Source organism: Phyllobates terribilis, unplaced genomic scaffold (assembly GCF_046119375.1).
Source record: "Phyllobates terribilis strain yellow unplaced genomic scaffold, ASM4611937v1 Scaffold_693__1_contigs__length_808095, whole genome shotgun sequence".
Classification (NCBI taxonomy): Eukaryota; Metazoa; Chordata; class Amphibia; order Anura; family Dendrobatidae; genus Phyllobates; species Phyllobates terribilis.
Genome location: NW_027363453.1, coordinates 292,458 through 318,981, shown reverse-complemented (window position 1 = coordinate 318,981; position 26,524 = coordinate 292,458). Strand labels below are relative to the sequence as shown.

The 26,524-nt window shown below is 41.4% G+C and overlaps 10 non-coding genes and 2 pseudogenes across 10 annotated transcripts; all 12 read left to right on the top strand.

Moving 5' to 3' along the window:
• The first annotated feature begins 889 nt into the window (after positions 1-889).
• LOC141235973 (U2 spliceosomal RNA) lies at positions 890-1,080 on the top strand. The gene has a single exon (XR_012301672.1). It is a non-coding gene; the product is annotated as a U2 spliceosomal RNA (small nuclear RNA).
• Positions 1,081-2,195: 1,115 nt separating this feature from the next.
• Positions 2,196-2,386, top strand: LOC141235972 (U2 spliceosomal RNA). The gene has a single exon (XR_012301671.1). It is a non-coding gene; the product is annotated as a U2 spliceosomal RNA (small nuclear RNA).
• A 6,372-nt stretch (positions 2,387-8,758) lies between these two features.
• LOC141236344 (U2 spliceosomal RNA) lies at positions 8,759-8,970 on the top strand (annotated as a pseudogene).
• Positions 8,971-15,355: 6,385 nt separating this feature from the next.
• Positions 15,356-15,578, top strand: LOC141236362 (U2 spliceosomal RNA; annotated as a pseudogene).
• A 1,112-nt stretch (positions 15,579-16,690) lies between these two features.
• LOC141235971 (U2 spliceosomal RNA) lies at positions 16,691-16,881 on the top strand. The gene has a single exon (XR_012301670.1). It is a non-coding gene; the product is annotated as a U2 spliceosomal RNA (small nuclear RNA).
• A 1,112-nt stretch (positions 16,882-17,993) lies between these two features.
• LOC141235970 (U2 spliceosomal RNA) lies at positions 17,994-18,184 on the top strand. The gene has a single exon (XR_012301669.1). It is a non-coding gene; the product is annotated as a U2 spliceosomal RNA (small nuclear RNA).
• A 1,112-nt stretch (positions 18,185-19,296) lies between these two features.
• Positions 19,297-19,487, top strand: LOC141235968 (U2 spliceosomal RNA). Its single transcript, XR_012301668.1, has one exon. It is a non-coding gene; the product is annotated as a U2 spliceosomal RNA (small nuclear RNA).
• Positions 19,488-20,593: 1,106 nt separating this feature from the next.
• Positions 20,594-20,784, top strand: LOC141235967 (U2 spliceosomal RNA). Its single transcript, XR_012301667.1, has one exon. It is a non-coding gene; the product is annotated as a U2 spliceosomal RNA (small nuclear RNA).
• A 1,112-nt stretch (positions 20,785-21,896) lies between these two features.
• On the top strand, positions 21,897-22,087 carry LOC141235847 (U2 spliceosomal RNA). Its single transcript, XR_012301567.1, has one exon. It is a non-coding gene; the product is annotated as a U2 spliceosomal RNA (small nuclear RNA).
• Positions 22,088-23,199: 1,112 nt separating this feature from the next.
• On the top strand, positions 23,200-23,390 carry LOC141236302 (U2 spliceosomal RNA). The gene has a single exon (XR_012301992.1). It is a non-coding gene; the product is annotated as a U2 spliceosomal RNA (small nuclear RNA).
• A 1,112-nt stretch (positions 23,391-24,502) lies between these two features.
• On the top strand, positions 24,503-24,693 carry LOC141235966 (U2 spliceosomal RNA). Its single transcript, XR_012301666.1, has one exon. It is a non-coding gene; the product is annotated as a U2 spliceosomal RNA (small nuclear RNA).
• Positions 24,694-25,805: 1,112 nt separating this feature from the next.
• Positions 25,806-25,996, top strand: LOC141235965 (U2 spliceosomal RNA). Its single transcript, XR_012301665.1, has one exon. It is a non-coding gene; the product is annotated as a U2 spliceosomal RNA (small nuclear RNA).
• The last annotated feature ends 528 nt before the right edge of the window (positions 25,997-26,524 follow it).

The following is a 26,524-nucleotide window of genomic DNA, read 5'->3' as shown; positions in this document are numbered from 1 at the left end:
CTCCCTTTTTACTTCCTTTTGGATAAACAGACATATTAGGCAAGCATTTTGGAGCTTTCACCTAAATAACTACAGGTGGTGAGATAAGCTGCACAATATAATTGACCTTTCAGTATATTGTTGCACACACACCATCTATTTAGCAAATGCCCTTGTTATCAACAGCAGCCTTTTAAACTCACCTGAGCTAACAGGTATGTGCGCTGGTTACTCTGCTGCGCTTAAAATTTCTTTTTTGGTTTGCTACAATGCCTTTTCTGAAACGTTGTCTCCTTCTGCTGGAACACTGACTTCTTTCATTTAATGCCTGCAGACTATAAAAGAGAACCCAACCCAAAAAGTTTGGTTGATTAGTCTGTGGCATTCTGTTAAACTGTTGCTTATGGCGGTCTCTGTGAGCTTCTCAGCGACATTCAGCCAGCCAGGTATCCTGCCTGCAGTAGATGGAATGTGGCAATGGAACGCTGGCTGCGCGTGTCATAATAGGCTCTGAGCCTTTATATACCTGTGCACAGCAGCAGCCACCTTCAGTCTGCTGCTGGACAGCCAGCAGCAGCAGCAGCAGGAGAGGTATGTAATCAGGAGCCCTCCTGCTAAGGGTAGACAGCTGCTCGTTCCACCCCACCCCCCGCCTTAATTGGTTCTCCTCCCTTCCAACGGTGTTGAGGCGGGTGGGAACAGCAGGGGGTGAAGGTGCTGTGTTTAAAGAGGTGGAGTTATGCAGATCTAAAACGCGTGGATTGCAGCAGCAGCAAGCCGAAAAGTGCAGGCATGTAAGGGATCTAGAGGTTGACAACATGTCTTCTTAACGGGAGTCCAGGAGCTCATCTCCACAAATGGACTTTTCAGGATCCTTGGGTGGCTCCGTAGTTTGAAACCAATTCTGGTTATCGCTTCTCGGCCTTTTGGCTAAGATCAAGTGTAGTATCTGTTCTTATCAGTTTAATATCTGATACGTCCCCTATCTGGGGACCATATATTAAATGGATTTTTAGAACAGGGAGATGGAAAAAGAGCTTGCTCTGTCCACTCCACGCATTGACCTGGTATTGCAGTATCTCCAGGACCGGTGCACCCCTTCTTTAATGCAGTTTCTAAAATCAGAAAGAATTGAATTCAATGTTTTTTGTTCATTTTGCTTGTTTGTCGGATTTTGGGATGGACTCTTTGGCTTTGCTTTTCTTCTCCTCATTGGATTTTTCATGTTCAAAGTTGCAGAAGCCAGATTACAAGCTCATTTTGGTTCAACTTCAGCAACTGTGCATTGCATTGCCATGTAATGTGATGCAATGCTATCTTTCTAGCTCTCCCTTTTTACTTCCTTTTGGATAAACAGACATATTAGGCAAGCATTTTGGAGCTTTCACCTAAATAACTACAGGTGGTGAGATAAGCTGCACAATATAATTGACCTTTCAGTATATTGTTGCACACACACCATCTATTTAGCAAATGCCCTTGTTATCAACAGCAGCCTTTTAAACTCACCTGAGCTAACAGGTATGTGCGCTGGTTACTCTGCTGCGCTTAAAATTTCTTTTTTGGTTTGCTACAATGCCTTTTCTGAAACGTTGTCTCCTTCTGCTGGAACACTGACTTCTTTCATTTAATGCCTGCAGACTATAAAAGAGAACCCAACCCAAAAAGTTTGGTTGATTAGTCTGTGGCATTCTGTTAAACTGTTGCTTATGGCGGTCTCTGTGAGCTTCTCAGCGACATTCAGCCAGCCAGGTATCCTGCCTGCAGTAGATGGAATGTGGCAATGGAACGCTGGCTGCGCGTGTCATAATAGGCTCTGAGCCTTTATATACCTGTGCACAGCAGCAGCCACCTTCAGTCTGCTGCTGGACAGCCAGCAGCAGCAGCAGCAGGAGAGGTATGTAATCAGGAGCCCTCCTGCTAAGGGTAGACAGCTGCTCGTTCCACCCCACCCCCCGCCTTAATTGGTTCTCCTCCCTTCCAACGGTGTTGAGGCGGGTGGGAACAGCAGGGGGTGAAGGTGCTGTGTTTAAAGAGGTGGAGTTATGCAGATCTAAAACGCGTGGATTGCAGCAGCAGCAAGCCGAAAAGTGCAGGCATGTAAGGGATCTAGAGGTTGACAACATGTCTTCTTAACGGGAGTCCAGGAGCTCATCTCCACAAATGGACTTTTCAGGATCCTTGGGTGGCTCCGTAGTTTGAAACCAATTCTGGTTATCGCTTCTCGGCCTTTTGGCTAAGATCAAGTGTAGTATCTGTTCTTATCAGTTTAATATCTGATACGTCCCCTATCTGGGGACCATATATTAAATGGATTTTTAGAACAGGGAGATGGAAAAAGAGCTTGCTCTGTCCACTCCACGCATTGACCTGGTATTGCAGTATCTCCAGGACCGGTGCACCCCTTCTTTAATGCAGTTTCTAAAATCAGAAAGAATTGAATTCAATGTTTTTTGTTCATTTTGCTTGTTTGGCGGATTTTGGGATGGACTCTTAGGCTTTGCTTTTCTTCTCCTCATTGGATTTTTCATGTTCAAAGTTGCAGAAGCCAGATTACAAGCTCATTTTGGTTCAACTTCAGCAACTGTGCATTGCATTGCCATGTAATGTGATGCAATGCTATCTTTCTAGCTCTCCCTTTTTACTTCCTTTTGGATAAACAGACATATTAGGCAAGCATTTTGGAGCTTTCACCTAAATAACTACAGGTGGTGAGATAAGCTGCACAATATAATTGACCTTTCAGTATATTGTTGCACACACACCATCTATTTAGCAAATGCCCTTGTTATCAACAGCAGCCTTTTAAACTCACCTGAGCTAACAGGTATGTGCGCTGGTTACTCTGCTGCGCTTAAAATTTCTTTTTTGGTTTGCTACAATGCCTTTTCTGAAACGTTGTCTCCTTCTGCTGGAACACTGACTTCTTTCATTTAATGCCTGCAGACTATAAAAGAGAACCCAACCCAAAAAGTTTGGTTGATTAGTCTGTGGCATTCTGTTAAACTGTTGCTTATGGCGGTCTCTGTGAGCTTCTCAGCGACATTCAGCCAGCCAGGTATCCTGCCTGCAGTAGATGGAATGTGGCAATGGAACGCTGGCTGCGCGTGTCATAATAGGCTCTGAGCCTTTATATACCTGTGCACAGCAGCAGCCACCTTCAGTCTGCTGCTGGACAGCCAGCAGCAGCAGCAGCAGGAGAGGTATGTAATCAGGAGCCCTCCTGCTAAGGGTAGACAGCTGCTCGTTCCACCCCACCCCCCGCCTTAATTGGTTCTCCTCCCTTCCAACGGTGTTGAGGCGGGTGGGAACAGCAGGGGGTGATGGTGCTGTGTTTAAAGAGGTGGAGTTATGCAGATCTAAAACGCGTGGATTGCAGCAGCAGCAAGCCGAAAAGTGCAGGCATGTAAGGGATCTAGAGGTTGACAACATGTCTTCTTAACGGGAGTCCAGGAGCTCATCTCCACAAATGGACTTTTCAGGATCCTTGGGTGGCTCCGTAGTTTGAAACCAATTCTGGTTATCGCTTCTCGGCCTTTTGGCTGCGATCTGTAGTGGGTTGCGTCATTTGGCCAAGGTGATCTAGGTGGATCTTTGCACTCGGCCTTCTGGATCTTGGTCCAGCTGCTGCTATTGGGTGTGGAGCAAAGTCTAGATTTGCCTTTTCTTCCTGGAGGACGGTTCTTTTTCGTGGTGTGGAGGTCGGTAGGACGAAGAGGATTGAAATCCGGGTGGAGCTGCGATCTGCTGTGTCGTTTTTTTTCCTGATCATCTGTGGAAAAAGAAGGAGGAAAAGAATATGGAATCGAAGAGGCCATTTGGAGGTAGGAGGGAAAATCGGGAGAACAATTCCAATGACTATTTTTCAGAGGATTATCCTTTGAAGGATACACTCCGTTTGTTGGTGGCTCCTGGTTATCGGCAGGAAAAGGATTCCGAGTTTATCTTCAGAGAGATTTGTAAATTTCTGAAGATTGAAAAGGAGGAACTTTTTTGTTTTCAATCCTTTTTTTCGAGAGGGATATATGATTTAACTTTAATGGGGAACTCTCAGTGTGAAAGAGCCTATACTCTCTATGAAGTTAATAGGGAGAACGAGCTTTTTGTTGGAGTGAGAGTGATTCCCTCCTTTCAGTTCTCCATGAAACTGCTAACAATACATTTGTTCAGTCCATTTGTTACTGATAGTGAAGTAATAAACTATCTAAGTGCATATTGTGAGAAAGTTATCCCAAGAAAACGTGGGGAAACTAGGTTCGGAGTGTGGAACGGAAAAAGGGTTTTTCTGGTAGCCTTCAAGAAGGACCCAGAAGAAGAAGGTGGGGTACTTAGACCACCACCAAATGTCTATGTTAATCGTAGCCGTGGATATCTGTTTTTTTCGGGTATGCCTAATTACTGTTATGGGTGCCGTAAATATGGACATTTGGATATTGTGTGCAAAAAGTGTTGTAGGTGTCCCGGTTCAGCTCATCAGGAGGATGCATGTCCAAATAAGAAGAAAGGAGGCGAGGAGGAGATGGATACTTCATCAGAACATCGGCAGAATGAAGCCGAGGATGGTGAGGAAGCAAGTGAAAAGAGAACTGATGAGCAGGAAATGGAGGAGGTGAGAAAAGTAAAGAAGAAGAAAACACCGGAAGAAGAGAAGAGAAAGAAAGAAGAGAGAGGGAGGAGGTCGGAGGAGGATGAGAAAAGAAAGATGGAAGAAAGGAAGAAGGAGAAGGAGTTAGAAGAAGATAAGAACAGAGAAGAGCAGAAGAAAGAAGGTCGGGAGAAGGAAGAGCAGAAGAAAGAAGAAAAGAAGAAAGAAGAAAAGAAGAATGAAGAACGGAGGATTGAAGAATTGAAGTCTGTGCTGGTGGGTGTGGGACAATTAATGCAGAAAGTCCCTCCACCAAGCAAAGAGAGTAATATAAAAGAACAAGGGGGTGAAGTAAAAAAGGGAGGCGCAGGGGGAAAGGTGGTGGTAGTGAAAAGTCAAAGCCTGCCTGTAATAGGGCCTTCCCCTAGGGAGTTTTTATCTCAGAGTATACCCTGTGGTCAGGAAAGGATGGATTCATCAAAAATGTTGAAAAGAAGTGTAGATGATAAAGAGCGTGGTGTAGGGCCATGTGTAGTAAAAGTATTTGCTTGTGAAAAGGATTTTGACATTTCCAGTACATCAGAGTCGGAAGGGCTGAGTATCGATGAAAGTGCTTTGCAATCCGATGAGGGCGGGGGAGATAGCCCGGTGCCAGTCACTAAAAGATGATCAGGGCGGCTTCCCTGAATGTTCAGGGTTTCAATGACTTATATAAAAGAACTGTGATTTATGACTATTTTAATAATGAAAATTTTGATTTTGTATTTCTTCAAGAATGTAATTTGTCAAAGAAGTTAAATTATGATTTTTTACGGGGTATATGGAAGGGTAATTTATGTTTTTCAGGCGGGAATGAATTCAGAAGTGATGGGGTTGGTTTTATATGTTCCAGGGAATGGGAGATTACCAACTACGAAGAAATATACCCTGGTAGGATTCTAAGAGTGGATGTAGAAAGGAATGGGAAGAAATATAGATGTTTTAATATTTATGCCAATACAGAAAAAGTTTTAAGGTTACATTTGTTTGAAATTTTGCAGCTTTTTATCCCAGGTGTAGTTCCAGTAATTTTAGGGGGAGATTTTAATTGTCAACTAAATAATGTAAAAGATGGTTCGGTTTCTTGTCTCAAGGGTATTTTATCTTCTTTTAACCTAAAAGATGCTTGGTGGTTGGACGGGCAGAAGAAGGAGTATGAAATTACTTGGGAAGGAAGAGGTTGTTTCTCGAGAATAGATTATTTGTTTATATCCAAGGATTTTACTTGTTCTAATTTTAAAACGCATAAAGCACCTTTTTCTGATCATAGAATAATTGAATGTACACTGATGGTAGAGGCGGATGAGGGAAAAAGGCCGTCTCATTGGAAACTGAATGTATCATTGTTACAGCATAAGGAGGTAAGGGAGGATTTTAAATTTTTCTTTGAGAAACTGAAATTAGAAAAGAAATGTTTTGACTCTACTTTTAAATGGTGGGACTACATGAAAAAGGAAGTTAAATTATTCTTTATGGAAGTAGGCAAGAGGAAAGCTGCGGATAAGCGACAGTCATACAATAACCTTAATGCAAATCTACAGTGTCTGTATCAGTTTAGGAATAATGGAGTTAATGTGGAGGAGGAAATTATGGTGACGAAGGAAAAAATTCAAAAATGTCTGAGAGAAAAAGGAAAAGAAATTATCTTTAATTCTCGTGTGAAGGTGTTGGAGGAAGACGAGAAATGTACTAAATTCTTTTTTAAAAAAATCTGTGAGAAAAAGGCCTTTATGGGGGTTTTAGAGGGGGAAAGGAGTTTGGAGGGGAAAAAGATGAAAGTGAAAGAATTTTATGATAACCTGTTTTCAGCAAAAAATACAGATAGGTCTTTGAAGGAGCATTTTTTAGGAGGGTTGGATAAATGTTTTACTAAGGAAAATAAATTATTATTATCAGAGGGTATTTCAAAAGAAGAAGTTTTTAATACAGTTAATACATTGCAAAACGGTAAGACACCAGGGTCGGATGGGTTACCCATTGAGTTTTATAAAATATTATGGGATATTGTGGGGAATGAATTTTATGAAATGTTTTTAAAAGTTGAGTCTTTATGTCGTGTCCCGGAGTCATGGTTGGAGGGGGTAATTGTTTTATTATACAAAAGAGGTGATAGAGAATTGCTAAAAAACTGGAGACCGATTACTCTTTTAAATACAGATTATAAAGTTTATGCGAAGCTGTTGGCAAATAGATTAAAGAAAGTGGTGAGTTCGGTGATATATATAGACCAAACGTGTGCAGTTCCAACGCGGAAGATCAGTGACTCGTTGATTTTAATTAGAGACATAATATGGGATGTTTCCGATAGAAGACAGAAGATGGCGTTAATTACTCTGGATTTTGAAAAGGCTTATGATAGAGTCGCCCATGATTTTTTATTCGATGTTTTAAGGAGAATGGGTTGCCCGGATGATTTTAGTAAACGTATTAAATCCTTGTATCAAGCATGTTTTAGTAAAGTATCTGTAAATGGGTTTTTATCTGGAAGTGTAAAGATTAATTGTGGGGTGAAACAGGGATGCCCCTTATCCCCTATTCTTTTTATCTGTGCGATTGAGCCTCTTTTAACTGCTTTTAGGAAAGACAAAGTGATTAATGGTTTTTTTATTCCTGGGAGTTGGGGAGAGCAGGTTAAAGTGGTGGCTTTTATGGATGATGTGACTGTTTTTGTAAAAGATTTAAGAAGTATGAATAGGGTTTTAAGAACGGTTGAATGGTTTGGGGCGGCATCAGGTTTTAAGATCAATTTGGAGAAATCTGGTGTTTTAACGATGGGCGGTTTTATCTTAGAATCCGATTGTAAATTATTGAGAGTCTTTGAAGCAAAGATTTTAGGCATCTATTTTTCGGAAGAGTGTGGAAATGTAAAAAATTGGGAATCACTGTTGGAGAGGGTTAGGAAAAAGGTGTCTTTTTGGAATCTGAGAGAGCTAACGTTGGAAGGGAAGATTTTAATTATCAAGCAGGTTTTACTCCCAATGATTTTATATGTTGCAACCATTTTTATTCCACCTGTCAATGCGATGAAAAAAATTATTAAAGTATGTTTTAATTTTTTATGGAGATCAAAAATGGAAAGGGTTAAGCGCGAAGAATTGTATAAGCCAAAAAAGAAAGGTGGTAAAGGTTATCCTGATATCAAAGCCTTTTTATATGCAAAGTATATGGCAAACTGCATAAATATTTTATTAGGGTCAGAATCGAAGCTTAAAGCCTTTTCTATTTATAATTTGGGTTTCTATATAAGAAAATATAAGTGGGTGGACATGAGATTGAATAGACCTTATAGATTTTTACCCCCAAGTAACTATGTTGTGCTGGAAAAGATTTTGAGAGATTATGATCTAAAAGGTTTTGATCTTAAGGTACTGAGGTGTCATAAAAAGATATTACAAGTCTTGGAAGGAAGGTTAAACACTAGTCCAGTGGAGCACTTTATGCCAAAGATAGTGGACAGGATTTGGCTGAATGTAAACTATGTGTTCTTATCAAATGAACATAAAGATTTGTTATGGTGTATAATAAAGGATTGCTTACCGACACGAGAATTTCAGCATAGACGTGGTCTTGTTCGTTTTGAAAAATGTCCAAGACAGAGATGTGGCGGTAGTGAGACTCCTATGCACGTATTCTGGAATTGCGAGTTTGCACAAAAAGTCTGGAGGAAAATGTGCAATCTGATTAAAGCTGTGAGTAATGTTAATTTTTTAGATTTTAACAGGGTGTTCTATGGGATGGGTGTAAAGGAAGAAGATTTTAAGGTGGTGTGGGTGATTATAACATGTGTAAAGATGGCAATTTGGAAGGTGAGAAACATTTTGATTTTTAAACATAATGAAGTGTCTGTTGAACAGTGTATTAAGTTGTGTCTAAGTTATTTATTTATGTATTTTTGGAAGGACAAAATGGTTTTGGGCATAAGAAAAGCAGATGTATTGTGGAAGCAAAATGAATGGAATATACTTACTGTGTAGCCTTTGTTGTCATTGAAAATCTTTTTCTGGAAAAATACAAATATTAATTACAGGAAAAAAAAAAAAAAAGTTAAAAAGAAAGTTAAGAAAAAGGAAAGAAGGAAATATATATGTATATATATATATTAAAAAAAAAAAAAAAAAAAAAAAAAAAACACGATGATGGATTTGAGTCTTGGTTTTTGCTTTTAAAGATGTAAGACTTTGTAATCTGAGTGTAAAAAAAAAAAAAAAAAAAAATCTGTTCTTATCAGTTTAATATCTGATACGTCCCCTATCTGGGGACCATATATTAAATGGATTTTTAGAACAGGGAGATGGAAAAAGAGCTTGCTCTATCCACTCCACGCATTGACCTGGTATTGCAGTATCTCCAGGACCGGTGCACCCCTTCTTTAATGCAGTTTCTAAAATCAGAAAGAATTGAATTCAATGTTTTTTGTTCATTTTGCTTGTTTGTCGGATTTTGGGATGGACTCTTTGGCTTTGCTTTTCTTCTCCTCATTGGATTTTTCATGTTCAAAGTTGCAGAAGCCAGATTACAAGCTCATTTTGGTTCAACTTCAGCAACTGTGCATTGCATTGCCATGTAATGTGATGCAATGCTATCTTTCTAGCTCTCCCTTTTTACTTCCTTTTGGATAAACAGACATATTAGGCAAGCATTTTGGAGCTTTCACCTAAATAACTACAGGTGGTGAGATAAGCTGCACAATATAATTGACCTTTCAGTATATTGTTGCACACACACCATCTATTTAGCAAATGCCCTTGTTATCAACAGCAGCCTTTTAAACTCACCTGAGCTAACAGGTATGTGCGCTGGTTACTCTGCTGCGCTTAAAATTTCTTTTTTGGTTTGCTACAATGCCTTTTCTGAAACGTTGTCTCCTTCTGCTGGAACACTGACTTCTTTCATTTAATGCCTGCAGACTATAAAAGAGAACCCAACCCAAAAAGTTTGGTTGATTAGTCTGTGGCATTCTGTTAAACTGTTGCTTATGGCGGTCTCTGTGAGCTTCTCAGCGACATTCAGCCAGCCAGGTATCCTGCCTGCAGTAGATGGAATGTGGCAATGGAACGCTGGCTGCGCGTGTCATAATAGGCTCTGAGCCTTTATATACCTGTGCACAGCAGCAGCCACCTTCAGTCTGCTGCTGGACAGCCAGCAGCAGCAGCAGCAGGAGAGGTATGTAATCAGGAGCCCTCCTGCTAAGGGTAGACAGCTGCTCGTTCCACCCCACCCCCCGCCTTAATTGGTTCTCCTCCCTTCCAACGGTGTTGAGGCGGGTGGGAACAGCAGGGGGTGAAGGTGCTGTGTTTAAAGAGGTGGAGTTATGCAGATCTAAAATGCGTGGATTGCAGCAGCAGCAAGCCGAAAAGTGCAGGCATGTAAGGGATCTAGAGGTTGACAACATGTCTTCTTAACGGGAGTCCAGGAGCTCATCTCCACAAATGGACTTTTCAGGATCCTTGGGTGGCTCCGTAGTTTGAAACCAATTCTGGTTATCGCTTCTCGGCCTTTTGGCACGATCTGTAGTGGATTGTGACATTGGGCTGAAGGTTACTGTGGTGGCAGAACCGATTCTTGGCCTTTGGAGATATCCAGTGCTGCTTTTGGGAATCGGTGCTAAAGCTGCAGTGCCTTTTCTTTACGGAGGACGGTGTGTTGGAGGGAGGACGAACTTCGTGGAGGCTGCGATCCGTGTGTGATATTTTCCTTGGTATCTGGAAAAGAAAAGGAAAATCATGGAGACAAGGAGAAACCCTGGAGGAAGGAAGGAGAATCAAGCAAGCAACCCGAATGATTATTTCTCGGAGGAGCATCCGCTGAAGGACACCATCAGGTTCGTGGTTGCTCCTGACCACCGGCAGGTGAAAGATTCTCAATTTATTTTCAATGTTATTTGTAAGCTCTTGAAGATCGACAAGGAGCATCTTTTTTGCTTTCAATCTTTTTTTTCTCGAGGACTTTATGATGTTACGCTTAATAAAGCCTCGCAGTGTGAAAGTGCCTACGCTCTTTATGAAGTAAATAAAGAGAAGGTAGAGCTGGAGGGGGTGAAAGTAATCCCCTCTTTTCAGTTTTCAATGAAAGTACTGACGATTCATTTGTTTAGTCCATTTATTACAGACTCTGAGGTTGAAAGTTACCTATCAATGTATTGTGACAAAATCATCCCTAAGAGACGCGGGGAAACACAGTTTGGAGTGTGGAACGGGAAACGTGTGTATGTGGTATCATTTAGGAAGAACCCGAATGAGGAGGGGGGCGTGTCCAGACCTCCGCCGCAGGTTTATATCAACCATAGCCGCGGTTATTTATTCTTCCCAGGGATGCCACACTACTGCCGTGTGTGTAAAAAATATGGACATCTGGATGCAGAATGTAACAAGTGTTTTAGTTGCATGGGTACTCCTCACCAGATGGATGAGTGCCCTAAAAATAAGAAAAAGGAGGTAGAGGAGATGGACACATCGCCTGAAGAACAGCAACAAGAAGCTAAAGACGATGTGGAAGCAGGCATTGCTGCTGAAGAGGAAAAAGGGGAAGAGGAGAAAGAAAGGAGTGAGAAGGAGGAGACAGAAAGAAAGAGAAAAGAGGAAGAGGAGGGACGGGCAATGAAGGAGAAGAAGAAGGAGGAACGGGTTAAAAAATCACAAGAAGAAGAGGAAAGGAAGTTGGAAGAAAGGAAGAGAAAGAAGGAAGAGGAAAAACAGAAGAGGATAGAGGACATAGAAAAAAGGGCCATGGAGATAAAGAAACAGATGGAAAGGAAAAAGAGAGAAGAGCAGAAGAAAGAAGATAAGAAGAAAGAAGATAAGAATGAAAAGAAGAAGATAGAAGAACAGAAGAAAGAAGATCAGAAGAGAGAAGAGAAGAGTCAAATGTTGCAAGAAATTTCTCCACTAAGTAAAGGGAGTAGTTGTGCAGGGGAAAGTGATATTCCAGAAGTAGTGGAGTCCACTCCTACTAATTCCCTGTCGCAGAGCTTACCTTGCGCGCAGGTACAAATGGACTGCACAGAAAAATCTCTAAAAAGAAGTGTGGATAGAAGTGATAATGAAGGAATACCATGTGGTGGGAAAGTAAAGGCTTTAGAAGCAACAAGTCTGCTGGGGAGTGTGTCATCTTCGGATGTATCAGATCTGGAGGTAGACCCATCTTCTCCGGCAGTAGAGAATGAGGGCGGAGGGAAGAGCCCTGCACTAAATGTTAGAAGATGATCCGCTCAATGTCCCTGAATGTTCAGGGGTTTAACGACCTATATAAGAGAACTGCTTTATATGATTTTTTAAATAATGAAAATATTGATTTTATCTTTCTACAAGAATGTAATTTGACAAAAAAAATAAGCTATGAATATTTACAGGGTATATGGAAGGGTAACTTATGCTTTTCTGGTGGGAACGAGTCTAAAAGTGATGGTGTGGGGTTTTTATGCTCTAAAGATTGGGAGATTGTAAATTATGAAGAGATATACCCTGGGAGGATTTTAAGAATTGATGTGCAGAAAAATGGGAAGAAAGTGAGGTGTTTTAATGTGTATGCAAATGCAGAAAAAGCCTTGAGATTACATTTGTTTGAACTTTTGCAGCTGTTTTTACCTGGAGTAGATCCATTAGTTTTAGGTGGGGATTTTAATTGTCATTTAAAAAATGTAAAAGATGGGTCAGCTTCATGTCTTAGAAATATTTTAGCAGCTTTTAATCTTAAAGATACATGGGCATTAGATGGACAAAAAAAGGAGCATGAAGTCACTTGGGTGGGGAGAGGTGTTTCATCCAGAATAGATTATATTTTTATATCTCAAGCCCTAACATGCTCAGGTTTTAAAACGCATTCAACACCTTTTTCAGATCATAAAATAATAGAATGTAGTTTTAAAATAGAATCAGACGTGGATAAAAGACCGTCACACTGGAAATTTAATGTATCCCTACTACAAGACGAGGTGGTTATGGAAGGTTTTAAAAAGCTGTATGAAAAACTGAAGCTAAAAAAAAACGTTTTTTAAATCTATTTTTAATTGGTGGGATTTTGTCAAGAAGGAGGTAAAAATATTTTTTATTAAAGAAGGAAAGAAGAAAGCTGCTGCAAAACGTATTTTTTATAATGATCTTAATGCTAAACTGCAATGTTTTTTTCACCTCGAAAATAACGGATGTGATATGCAGGAGGCGATCCGAACAACAAAAGAAAAGATCCAAAACTGCCTGAAAGAAAAAGGTAAAGAAATTATTTTTAATTCCCGAGTAAAAGTTTTAGACGAGGATGAAAAATGCACAAAATTCTTTTTTAAAAAAATATGTGACAAGAAGGATTATATGAAGGTTTTGGAAGGAGAAACAAGTTTGGAGGGGAAGAAGATGAAAGCAAAAGAATTTTATGATGATTTATTTTCTGTTAAAAACACGGATGTGTCTCTAAAAAAACATTTTTTAGAAGGACTGGAAAAAAATTTTAATGCGGAAGATAAATCTTTTTTAATAGGGAATTTTACTAAAGAGGAAGTTTTTAATACAATTAATACGCTACAAAATAACAAAACGCCGGGAGCAGATGGACTACCTGTTGAATTTTACAAGTGTTTATGGGAGATCATGGGTGAGGATTTTTATGAAGTAATTTTAGAAGCAGAAGCATCTTTTAGTGTCCCAGAGTCGTGGTGGGAGGGTCTTATTGTTTTATTATTTAAGAAAGGAAATAAAGAACTGATTAAAAATTGGAGACCAATAACCCTTTTAAATACGGACTGTAAGGTATATGCGAAGTTACTTGCAAATAGATTAAAAAAGGTAATCGGCTCAGTAATAGAAGTGGATCAGACGTGTGCAGTGCCAAATCGGAGAATCAGCGACTCATTGATTTTAATCAGGGATGTTTTATGGGATGTTTTAGACAGAAAACAAAAGCTTGCTCTAATTACTTTGGATTTTGAAAAAGCGTACGATAGAGTTGCCCATGATTTTTTATTTGCAGTTTTAGAGAAAATGGGATGCCCGGATGTTTTTAGCAAACGTATTAAATCTCTTTACAAATCATGTTTTAGCAAAATATCTATTAATGGTTTTTTATCTGATAATGTAAAAATAAACTGTGGCGTTAAACAGGGGTGTCCCTTATCCCCTATTCTTTTTATTTGTGCAATTGAACCACTTTTAGCAGCTTTTAGGAGAGATAAGGTAATCAATGGTTTTTTTATTCCCGGGAGTTGCAATGAACAAGTTAAAGTGGTGGCATATATGGATGATGTGACGGTTTTAGTTAAAGACACTAGAAGCATGAACAGAGCCATAAGAACAGTGGATTGGTTTGGGGGCGCATCGGGTTTTAAAATTAACATGGAAAAATCTGGTATTTTAACTGTTGGTGATTTTATTGTAGATTCTGAGTGTAAATTAACAAGAATGAATGAAGTAAAAATTTTAGGTATTTATTTCTTAGAGTCAGGTGGTAATGTAAGAAATTGGGAGTCTCTGCTGGAAAGAGTTAAGAAAAAGATTACTTTCTGGCAGTTGAGAGATCTTACCCTGGAAGGAAAAATTTTAATTATTAGACAGGTTTTACTCCCAATGTTTTTATATGTCTCAACAGTTTTTATCCCCCAAAATAATATCATGAAGAGAGTTATTAAGGTATGTTTTAATTTTTTATGGAGATCCAAGATGGAAAGAGTAAAGAGAGAGGAGATATATAAATCAAAGAAAAAAGGTGGGAAAGGTTTTCCGGATATTAGGTCCTTTTTATATGCAAAGTATGTAGCGAACTGTGTATGCACTTTATTAGGACCAGACTCTAAGCTAAAGTTGTTTTCTATATATAATTTAGGTTTCTATATTAGAAATTATAAATGGTTGGAGATGTCTCTAAATAGGCCTTATAGGTTTTTACCTCCAGGAAATTATATTGTTTTAGAAAAAATTTTAAGAGATTTTAAACTTAAGATGGTCGAAATAAATGTTCTTAAATGCCATAAAAAAATCCTAAAAATCCTGGAAGAGAGAATAGGTATCAGTCCTGTGGAACATTTTTCATTCAAAATTGTGGAAAGAATCTGGATGAATGTAAATTATAGTGTGTTATCTAATGAACACAGGGATTTACTCTGGTGTATAGTAAAAGACTGCCTGCCAACCCGTGAGTTCCAACACAGGCGTGGGTTGGTAAGATCTGAAGTGTGCCCAAGATCCAGGTGTGGGAATAGTGAAACACCCATGCACATCTTCTGGAATTGTAATTTTGCACAGACAATATGGAGGAAAGTGTGCAATATAGTGAGAGCTGTGAGTACTGTTAATTTTTTGGATTTTAACAGAGTATTTTATGGGATGGGGATAAGAGAGGAGAATTTTAAAATTGTATGGATTATTATTGCATGTGTGAAGGCGGCATTGTGGAAAGCAAGGAACATTTTAGTGTTTAAACATAAGGAAGTAACAGTCGACCAGTGTATTAAATTATGTCTAAGTTATTTGTACATGTATTTCTGGAGGGACAAAATGATGCTTGGCAAGGTGAAAGCAAATGAGAAATGGAAACAATGTAAATGGAATGAACTTACCTTGTAAGCTTTGATTTTTTGAAAACCTGTGGAAAAACAAAAAAAGAAAAACAAAAACAAACAAAAAAAAATAGCCAAAACTATATAATTTTTAAAAAAAAAAAAAAAGAGGGAAAAAATAAATAAATATATATATATAAAAGAAAAAGAAAATAAAAGATTTGGAGAAGTATTAAAATTGGTAGAATGCACGATGATGGATTTGAGTCTTCTTATCTTTTTGTTGATTCCAAGACTTTGTAATCTGAGTGTAAAAAAAAAAAAAAAAAAAAAAAAAAAAAATTTGTTCTTATCAGTTTAATATCTGATACGTCCCCTATCTGGGGACCATATATTAAATGGATTTTTAGAACAGGGAGATGGAAAAAGAGCTTGCTCTGTCCACTCCACGCATTGACCTGGTATTGCAGTATCTCCAGGACCGGTGCACCCCTTCTTTAATGCAGTTTCTAAAATCAGAAAGAATTGAATTCAATGTTTTTTGTTCATTTTGCTTGTTTGTCGGATTTTGGGATGGACTCTTTGGCTTTGCTTTTCTTCTCCTCATTGGATATTTCATGTTCAAAGTTGCAGAAGCCAGATTACAAGCTCATTTTGGTTCAACTTCAGCAACTGTGCATTGCATTGCCATGTAATGTAATGCAATGCTATCTTTCTAGCTCTCCCTTTTTACTTCCTTTTGGATAAACAGACATATTAGGCAAGCATTTTGGAGCTTTCACCTAAATAACTACAGGTGGTGAGATAAGCTGCACAATATAATTGACCTTTCAGTATATTGTTGCACACACACCATCTATTTAGCAAATGCCCTTGTTATCAACAGCAGCCTTTTAAACTCACCTGAGCTAACAGGTATGTGCGCTGGTTACTCTGCTGCGCTTAAAATTTCTTTTTTGGTTTGCTACAATGCCTTTTCTGAAACGTTGTCTCCCTCTGCTGGAACACTGACTTCTTTCATTTAATGCCTGCAGACTATAAAAGAGAACCCAACCCAAAAAGTTTGGTTGATTAGTCTGTGGCATTCTGTTAAACTGTTGCTTATGGCGGTCTCTGTGAGCTTCTCAGCGACATTCAGCCAGCCAGGTATCCTGCCTGCAGTAGATGGAATGTGGCAATGGAACGCTGGCTGCGCGTGTCATAATAGGCTCTGAGCCTTTATATACCTGCGCACAGCAGCAGCCACCTTCAGTCTGCTGCTGGACAGCCAGCAGCAGCAGCAGGAGAGGTAAGTAATCAGCAGCCCTCCTGCTAAGGGTAGACAGCTGCTCGTTCCACCCCACCCCCCGCCTTAATTGGTTCTCCTCCCTTCCAACGGTGTTGAGGCGGGTGGGAACAGCAGGGGGTGAAGGTGCTGTGTTTAAAGAGGTGGAGTTATGCAGATCTAAAACGCGTGGATTGCAGCAGCAGCAAGCTGAAAAGTGCAGGCATGTAAGGGATCTAGAGGTTGACAACATGTCTTCTTAACGGGAGTCCAGGAGCTCATCTCCACAAATGGACTTTTCAGGATCCTTGGGTGGCTCCGTAGTTCGAAACCAATTCTGGTTATCGCTTCTCGGCCTTTTGGCTAAGATCAAGTGTAGTATCTGTTCTTATCAGTTTAATATCTGATACGTCCCCTATCTGGGGACCATATATTAAATGGATTTTTAGAACAGGGAGATGGAAAAAGAGCTTGCTCTGTCCACTCCACGCATTGACCTGGTATTGCAGTATCTCCAGGACCGGTGCACCCCTTCTTTAATGCAGTTTCTAAAATCAGAAAGAATTGAATTCAATGTTTTTTGTTCATTTTGCTTGTTTGTCGGATTTTGGGATGGACTCTTTGGCTTTGCTTTTCTTCTCCTCATTGGATATTTCATGTTCAAAGTTGCAGAAGCCAGATTACAAGCTCATTTTGGTTCAACTTCAGCAACTGTGCATTGCATTGCCATGTAATGTAATGCAATGCTATCTTTCTAGCTCTCCCTTTTTACTTCCTTTTGGATAAACAGACATATTAGGCAAGCATTTTGGAGCTTTCACCTAAATAACTACAGGTGGTGAGATAAGCTGCACAATATAATTGACCTTTCAGTATATTGTTGCACACACACCATCTATTTAGCAAATGCCCTTGTTATCAACAGCAGCCTTTTAAACTCACCTGAGCTAACAGGTATGTGCGCTGGTTACTCTGCTGCGCTTAAAATTTCTTTTTTGGTTTGCTACAATGCCTTTTCTGAAACGTTGTCTCCCTCTGCTGGAACACTGACTTCTTTCATTTAATGCCTGCAGACTATAAAAGAGAACCCAACCCAAAAAGTTTGGTTGATTAGTCTGTGGCATTCTGTTAAACTGTTGCTTATGGCGGTCTCTGTGAGCTTCTCAGCGACATTCAGCCAGCCAGGTATCCTGCCTGCAGTAGATGGAATGTGGCAATGGAACGCTGGCTGCGCGTGTCATAATAGGCTCTGAGCCTTTATATACCTGCGCACAGCAGCAGCCACCTTCAGTCTGCTGCTGGACAGCCAGCAGCAGCAGCAGGAGAGGTAAGTAATCAGGAGCCCTCCTGCTAAGGGTAGACAGCTGCTCGTTCCACCCCACCCCCCGCCTTAATTGGTTCTCCTCCCTTCCAACGGTGTTGAGGCGGGTGGGAACAGCAGGGGGTGAAGGTGCTGTGTTTAAAGAGGTGGAGTTATGCAGATCTAAAACGCGTGGATTGCAGCAGCAGCAAGCCGAAAAGTGCAGGCATGTAAGGGATCTAGAGGTTGACAACATGTCTTCTTAACGGGAGTCCAGGAGCTCATCTCCACAAATGGACTTTTCAGGATCCTTGGGTGGCTCCGTAGTTCGAAACCAATTCTGGTTATCGCTTCTCGGCCTTTTGGCTAAGATCAAGTGTAGTATCTGTTCTTATCAGTTTAATATCTGATACGTCCCCTATCTGGGGACCATATATTAAATGGATTTTTAGAACAGGGAGATGGAAAAAGAGCTTGCTCTGTCCACTCCACGCATTGACCTGGTATTGCAGTATCTCCAGGACCGGTGCACCCCTTCTTTAATGCAGTTTCTAAAATCAGAAAGAATTGAATTCAATGTTTTTTGTTCATTTTGCTTGTTTGTCGGATTTTGGGATGGACTCTTTGGCTTTGCTTTTCTTCTCCTCATTGGATATTTCATGTTCAAAGTTGCAGAAGCCAGATTACAAGCTCATTTTGGTTCAACTTCAGCAACTGTGCATTGCATTGCCATGTAATGTAATGCAATGCTATCTTTCTAGCTCTCCCTTTTTACTTCCTTTTGGATAAACAGACATATTAGGCAAGCATTTTGGAGCTTTCACCTAAATAACTACAGGTGGTGAGATAAGCTGCACAATATAATTGACCTTTCAGTATATTGTTGCACACACACCATCTATTTAGCAAATGCCCTTGTTATCAACAGCAGCCTTTTAAACTCACCTGAGCTAACAGGTATGTGCGCTGGTTACTCTGCTGCGCTTAAAATTTCTTTTTTGGTTTGCTACAATGCCTTTTCTGAAACGTTGTCTCCCTCTGCTGGAACACTGACTTCTTTCATTTAATGCCTGCAGACTATAAAAGAGAACCCAACCCAAAAAGTTTGGTTGATTAGTCTGTGGCATTCTGTTAAACTGTTGCTTATGGCGGTCTCTGTGAGCTTCTCAGCGACATTCAGCCAGCCAGGTATCCTGCCTGCAGTAGATGGAATGTGGCAATGGAACGCTGGCTGCGCGTGTCATAATAGGCTCTGAGCCTTTATATACCTGCGCACAGCAGCAGCCACCTTCAGTCTGCTGCTGGACAGCCAGCAGCAGCAGCAGGAGAGGTAAGTAATCAGCAGCCCTCCTGCTAAGGGTAGACAGCTGCTCGTTCCACCCCACCCCCCGCCTTAATTGGTTCTCCTCCCTTCCAACGGTGTTGAGGCGGGTGGGAACAGCAGGGGGTGAAGGTGCTGTGTTTAAAGAGGTGGAGTTATGCAGATCTAAAACGCGTGGATTGCAGCAGCAGCAAGCTGAAAAGTGCAGGCATGTAAGGGATCTAGAGGTTAAAAACATGTCTTCTTAACGGGAGTCCAGGAGCTCATCTCCACAAATGGACTTTTCAGGATCCTTGGGTGGCTCCGTAGTTCGAAACCAATTCTGGTTATCGCTTCTCGGCCTTTTGGCTAAGATCAAGTGTAGTATCTGTTCTTATCAGTTTAATATCTGATACGTCCCCTATCTGGGGACCATATATTAAATGGATTTTTAGAACAGGGAGATGGAAAAAGAGCTTGCTCTGTCCACTCCACGCATTGACCTGGTATTGCAGTATCTCCAGGACCGGTGCACCCCTTCTTTAATGCAGTTTCTAAAATCAGAAAGAATTGAATTCAATGTTTTTTGTTCATTTTGCTTGTTTGTCGGATTTTGGGATGGACTCTTTGGCTTTGCTTTTCTTCTCCTCATTGGATATTTCATGTTCAAAGTTGCAGAAGCCAGATTACAAGCTCATTTTGGTTCAACTTCAGCAACTGTGCATTGCATTGCCATGTAATGTAATGCAATGCTATCTTTCTAGCTCTCCCTTTTTACTTCCTTTTGGATAAACAGACATATTAGGCAAGCATTTTGGAGCTTTCACCTAAATAACTACAGGTGGTGAGATAAGCTGCACAATATAATTGACCTTTCAGTATATTGTTGCACACACACCATCTATTTAGCAAATGCCCTTGTTATCAACAGCAGCCTTTTAAACTCACCTGAGCTAACAGGTATGTGCGCTGGTTACTCTGCTGCGCTTAAAATTTCTTTTTTGGTTTGCTACAATGCCTTTTCTGAAACGTTGTCTCCCTCTGCTGGAACACTGACTTCTTTCATTTAATGCCTGCAGACTATAAAAGAGAACCCAACCCAAAAAGTTTGGTTGATTAGTCTGTGGCATTCTGTTAAACTGTTGCTTATGGCGGTCTCTGTGAGCTTCTCAGCGACATTCAGCCAGCCAGGTATCCTGCCTGCAGTAGATGGAATGTGGCAATGGAACGCTGGCTGCGCGTGTCATAATAGGCTCTGAGCCTTTATATACCTGCGCACAGCAGCAGCCACCTTCAGTCTGCTGCTGGACAGCCAGCAGCAGGAGAGGTAAGTAATCAGCAGCCCTCCTGCTAAGGGTAGACAGCTGCTCGTTCCACCCCACCCCCCGCCTTAATTGGTTCTCCTCCCTTCCAACGGTGTTGAGGCGGGTGGGAACAGCAGGGGGTGAAGGTGCTGTGTTTAAAGAGGTGGAGTTATGCAGATCTAAAACGCGTGGATTGCAGCAGCAGCAAGCCGAAAAGTGCAGGCATGTAAGGGATCTAGAGGTTGACAACATGTCTTCTTAACGGGAGTCCAGGAGCTCATCTCCACAAATGGACTTTTCAGGATCCTTGGGTGGCTCCGTGGTTCGAAACCAATTCTGGTTATCGCTTCTCGGCCTTTTGGCTAAGATCAAGTGTAGTATCTGTTCTTATCAGTTTAATATCTGATACGTCCCCTATCTGGGGACCATATATTAAATGGATTTTTAGAACAGGGAGATGGAAAAAGAGCTTGCTCTGTCCACTCCACGCATTGACCTGGTATTGCAGTATCTCCAGGACCGGTGCACCCCTTCTTTAATGCAGTTTCTAAAATCAGAAAGAATTGAATTCAATGTTTTTTGTTCATTTTGCTTGTTTGTCGGATTTTGGGATGGACTCTTTGGCTTTGCTTTTCTTCTCCTCATTGGATATTTCATGTTCAAAGTTGCAGAAGCCAGATTACAAGCTCATTTTGGTTCAACTTCAGCAACTGTGCATTGCATTGCCATGTAATGTAATGCAATGCTATCTTTCTAGCTCTCCCTTTTTACTTCCTTTTGGATAAACAGACATATTAGGCAAGCATTTTGGAGCTTTCACCTAAATAACTACAGGTGGTGAGATAAGCTGCACAATATAATTGACCTTTCAGTATATTGTTGCACACACACCATCTATTTAGCAAATGCCCTTGTTATCAACAGCAGCCTTTTAAACTCACCTGAGCTAACAGGTATGTGCGCTGGTTACTCTGCTGCGCTTAAAATTTCTTTTTTGGTTTGCTACAATGCCTTTTCTGAAACGTTGTCTCCCTCTGCTGGAACACTGACTTCTTTCATTTAATGCCTGCAGACTATAAAAGAGAACCCAACCCAAAAAGTTTGGTTGATTAGTCTGTGGCATTCTGTTAAACTGTTGCTTATGGCGGTCTCTGTGAGCTTCTCAGCGACATTCAGCCAGCCAGGTATCCTGCCTGCAGTAGATGGAATGTGGCAATGGAACGCTGGCTGCGCGTGTCATAATAGGCTCTGAGCCTTTATATACCTGCGCACAGCAGCAGCCACCTTCAGTCTGCTGCTGGACAGCCAGCAGCAGCAGCAGGAGAGGTAAGTAATCAGCAGCCCTCCTGCTAAGGGTAGACAGCTGCTCGTTCCACCCCACCCCCCGCCTTAATTGGTTCTCCTCCCTTCCAACGGTGTTGAGGCGGGTGGGAACAGCAGGGGGTGAAGGTGCTGTGTTTAAAGAGGTGGAGTTATGCAGATCTAAAACGCGTGGATTGCAGCAGCAGCAAGCCGAAAAGTGCAGGCATGTAAGGGATCTAGAGGTTGACAACATGTCTTCTTAACGGGAGTCCAGGAGCTCATCTCCACAAATGGACTTTTCAGGATCCTTGGGTGGCTCCGTAGTTCGAAACCAATTCTGGTTATCGCTTCTCGGCCTTTTGGCTAAGATCAAGTGTAGTATCTGTTCTTATCAGTTTAATATCTGATACGTCCCCTATCTGGGGACCATATATTAAATGGATTTTTAGAACAGGGAGATGGAAAAAGAGCTTGCTCTGTCCACTCCACGCATTGACCTGGTATTGCAGTATCTCCAGGAACGGTGCACCCCTTCTTTAATGCAGTTTCTAAAATCAGAAAGAATTGAATTCAATGTTTTTTGTTCATTTTGCTTGTTTGTCGGATTTTGGGATGGACTCTTTGGCTTTGCTTTTCTTCTCCTCATTGGATTTTTCATGTTCAAAGTTGCAGAAGCCAGATTACAAGCTCATTTTGGTTCAACTTCAGCAACTGTGCATTGCATTGCCATGTAATGTAATGCAATGCTATCTTTCTAGCTCTCCCTTTTTACTTCCTTTTGGATAAACAGACATATTAGGCAAGCATTTTGGAGCTTTCACCTAAATAACTACAGGTGGTGAGATAAGCTGCACAATATAATTGACCTTTCAGTATATTGTTGCACACACACCATCTATTTAGCAAATGCCCTTGTTATCAACAGCAGCCTTTTAAACTCACCTGAGCTAACAGGTATGTGCGCTGGTTACTCTGCTGCGCTTAAAATTTATTTTTTGGTTTGCTACAATGCCTTTTCTGAAACGTTGTCTCCCTCTGCTGGAACACTGACTTCTTTCATTTAATGCCTGCAGACTATAAAAGAGAACCCAACCCAAAAAGTTTGGTTGATTAGTCTGTGGCATTCTGTTAAACTGTTGCTTATGGCGGTCTCTGTGAGCTTCTCAGCGACATTCAGCCAGCCAGGTATCCTGCCTGCAGTAGATGGAATGTGGCAATGGAACGCTGGCTGCGCGTGTCATAATAGGCTCTGAGCCTTTATATACCTGCGCACAGCAGCAGCCACCTTCAGTCTGCTGCTGGACAGCCAGCAGCAGCAGCAGGAGAGGTAAGTAATCAGCAGCCCTCCTGCTAAGGGTAGACAGCTGCTCGTTCCACCCCACCCCCCGCCTTAATTGGTTCTCCTCCCTTCCAACGGTGTTGAGGCGGGTGGGAACAGCAGGGGGTGAAGGTGCTGTGTTTAAAGAGGTGGAGTTATGCAGATCTAAAACGCGTGGATTGCAGCAGCAGCAAGCCGAAAAGTGCAGGCATGTAAGGGATCTAGAGGTTGACAACATGTCTTCTTAACGGGAGTCCAGGAGCTCATCTCCACAAATGGACTTTTCAGGATCCTTGGGTGGCTCCGTAGTTCGAAACCAATTCTGGTTATCGCTTCTCGGCCTTTTGGCTAAGATCAAGTGTAGTATCTGTTCTTATCAGTTTAATATCTGATACGTCCCGTATCTGGGGACCATATATTAAATGGATTTTTAGAACAGGGAGATGGAAAAAGAGCTTGCTCTGTCCACTCCACGCATTGACCTGGTATTGCAGTATCTCCAGGAACGGTGCACCCCTTCTTTAATGCAGTTTCTAAAATCAGAAAGAATTGAATTCAATGTTTTTTGTTCATTTTGCTTGTTTGTCGGATTTTGGGATGGACTCTTTGGCTTTGCTTTTCTTCTCCTCATTGGATTTTTCATGTTCAAAGTTGCAGAAGCCAGATTACAAGCTCATTTTGGTTCAACTTCAGCAACTGTGCATTGCATTGCCATGTAATGTAATGCAATGCTATCTTTCTAGCTCTCCCTTTTTACTTCCTTTTGGATAAACAGACATATTAGGCAAGCATTTTGGAGCTTTCACCTAAATAACTACAGGTGGTGAGATAAGCTGCACAATATAATTGACCTTTCAGTATATTGTTGCACACACACCATCTATTTAGCAAATGCCCTTGTTATCAACAGCAGCCTTTTAAACTCACCTGAGCTAACAGGTATGTGCGCTGGTTACTTTGCTGCGCTTAAAATTTCTTTTTTGGTTTGCTACAATGCCTTTTCTGAAACGTTGTCTCCCTCTGCTGGAACACTGACTTCTTTCATTTAATGCCTGCAGACTATAAAAGAGAACCCAACCCAAAAAGTTTGGTTGATTAGTCTGTGGCATTCTGTTAAACTGTTGCTTATGGCGGTCTCTGTGAGCTTCTCAGCGACATTCAGCCAGCCAGGTATCCTGCCTGCAATAGATGGAATGTGGCAATGGAACGCTGGCTGCGCGTGTCATAATAGGCTCTGAGCCTTTATATACCTGCGCACAGCAGCAGCCACCTTCAGTCTGCTGCTGGACAGCCAGCAGCAGCAGCAGGAGAGGTAAGTAATCAGCAGCCCTCCTGCTAAGGGTAGACAGCTGCTCGTTCCACCCCACCCCCCGCCTTAATTGGTTCTCCTCCCTTCCAACGGTGTTGAGGCGGGTGGGAACAGCAGGGGGTGAAGGTGCTGTGTTTAAAGAGGTGGAGTTATGCAGATCTAAAACGCGTGGATTGCAGCAGCAGCAAGCCGAAAAGTGCAGGCATGTAAGGGATCTAGAGGTTGACAACATGTCTTCTTAACGGGAGTCCAGGAGCTCATCTCCACAAATGGACTTTTCAGGATCCTTGGGTGGCTCCGTAGTTCGAAACCAATTCTGGTTATCGCTTCTCGGCCTTTTGGCTAAGATCAAGTGTAGTATCTGTTCTTATCAGTTTAATATCTGATACGTCCCCTATCTGGGGACCATATATTAAATGGATTTTTAGAACAGGGAGATGGAAAAAGAGCTTGCTCTGTCCACTCCACGCATTGACCTGGTATTGCAGTATCTCCAGGACCGGTGCACCCCTTCTTTAATGCAGTTTCTAAAATCAGAAAGAATTGAATTCAATGTTTTTTGTTCATTTTGCTTGTTTGTCGGATTTTGGGATGGACTCTTTGGCTTTGCTTTTCTTCTCCTCATTGGATTTTTCATGTTCAAAGTTGCAGAAGCCAGATTACAAGCTCATTTTGGTTCAACTTCAGCAACTGTGCATTGCATTGCCATGTAATGTAATGCAATGCTATCTTTCTAGCTCTCCCTTTTTACTTCCTTTTGGATAAACAGACATATTAGGCAAGCATTTTGGAGCTTTCACCTAAATAACTACAGGTGGTGAGATAAGCTGCACAATATAATTGACCTTTCAGTATATTGTTGCACACACACCATCTATTTAGCAAATGCCCTTGTTATCAACAGCAGCCTTTTAAACTCACCTGAGCTAACAGGTATGTGCGCTGGTTACTCTGCTGCGCTTAAAATTTCTTTTTTGGTTTGCTACAATGCCTTTTCTGAAACGTTGTCTCCCTCTGCTGGAACACTGACTTCTTTCATTTAATGCCTGCAGACTATAAAAGAGAACCCAACCCAAAAAGTTTGGTTGATTAGTCTGTGGCATTCTGTTAAACTGTTGCTTATGGCGGTCTCTGTGAGCTTCTCAGCGACATTCAGCCAGCCAGGTATCCTGCCTGCAGTAGATGGAATGTGGCAATGGAACGCTGGCTGCGCGTGTCATAATAGGCTCTGAGCCTTTATATACCTGCGCACAGCAGCAGCCACCTTCAGTCTGCTGCTGGACAGCCAGCAGCAGCAGCAGGAGAGGTAAGTAATCAGCAGCCCTCCTGCTAAGGGTAGACAGCCGCTCGTTCCACCCCACCCCCCGCCTTAATTGGTTCTCCTCCCTTCCAACGGTGTTGAGGCGGGTGGGAACAGCAGGGGGTGAAGGTGCTGTGTTTAAAGAGGTGGAGTTATGCAGATCTAAAACGCGTGGATTGCAGCAGCAGCAAGCCAAAAAGTGCAGGCATGTAAGGGATCTAGAGGTTGACAACATGTCTTCTTAACGGGAGTCCAGGAGCTCATCTCCACAAATGGACTTTTCAGGATCCTTGGGTGGCTCCGTAGTTCGAAACCAATTCTGGTTATCGCTTCTCGGCCTTTTGGCTAAGATCAAGTGTAGTATCTGTTCTTATCAGTTTAATATCTGATACGTCCCCTATCTGGGGACCATATATTAAATGGATTTTTAGAACAGGGAGATGGAAAAAGAGCTTGCTCTGTCCACTCCACGCATTGACCTGGTATTGCAGTATCTCCAGGACCGGTGCACCCCTTCTTTAATGCAGTTTCTAAAATCAGAAAGAATTGAATTCAATGTTTTTTGTTCATTTTGCTTGTTTGTCGGATTTTGGGATGGACTCTTTGGCTTTGCTTTTCTTCTCCTCATTGGATTTTTCATGTTCAAAGTTGCAGAAGCCAGATTACAAGCTCATTTTGGTTCAACTTCAGCAACTGTGCATTGCATTGCCATGTAATGTAATGCAATGCTATCTTTCTAGCTCTCCCTTTTTACTTCCTTTTGGATAAACAGACATATTAGGCAAGCATTTTGGAGCTTTCACCTAAATAACTACAGGTGGTGAGATAAGCTGCACAATATAATTGACCTTTCAGTATATTGTTGCACACACACCATCTATTTAGCAAATGCCCTTGTTATCAACAGCAGCCTTTTAAACTCACCTGAGCTAACAGGTATGTGCGCTGGTTACTCTGCTGCGCTTAAAATTTCTTTTTTGGTTTGCTACAATGCCTTTTCTGAAACGTTGTCTCCCTCTGCTGGAACACTGACTTCTTTCATTT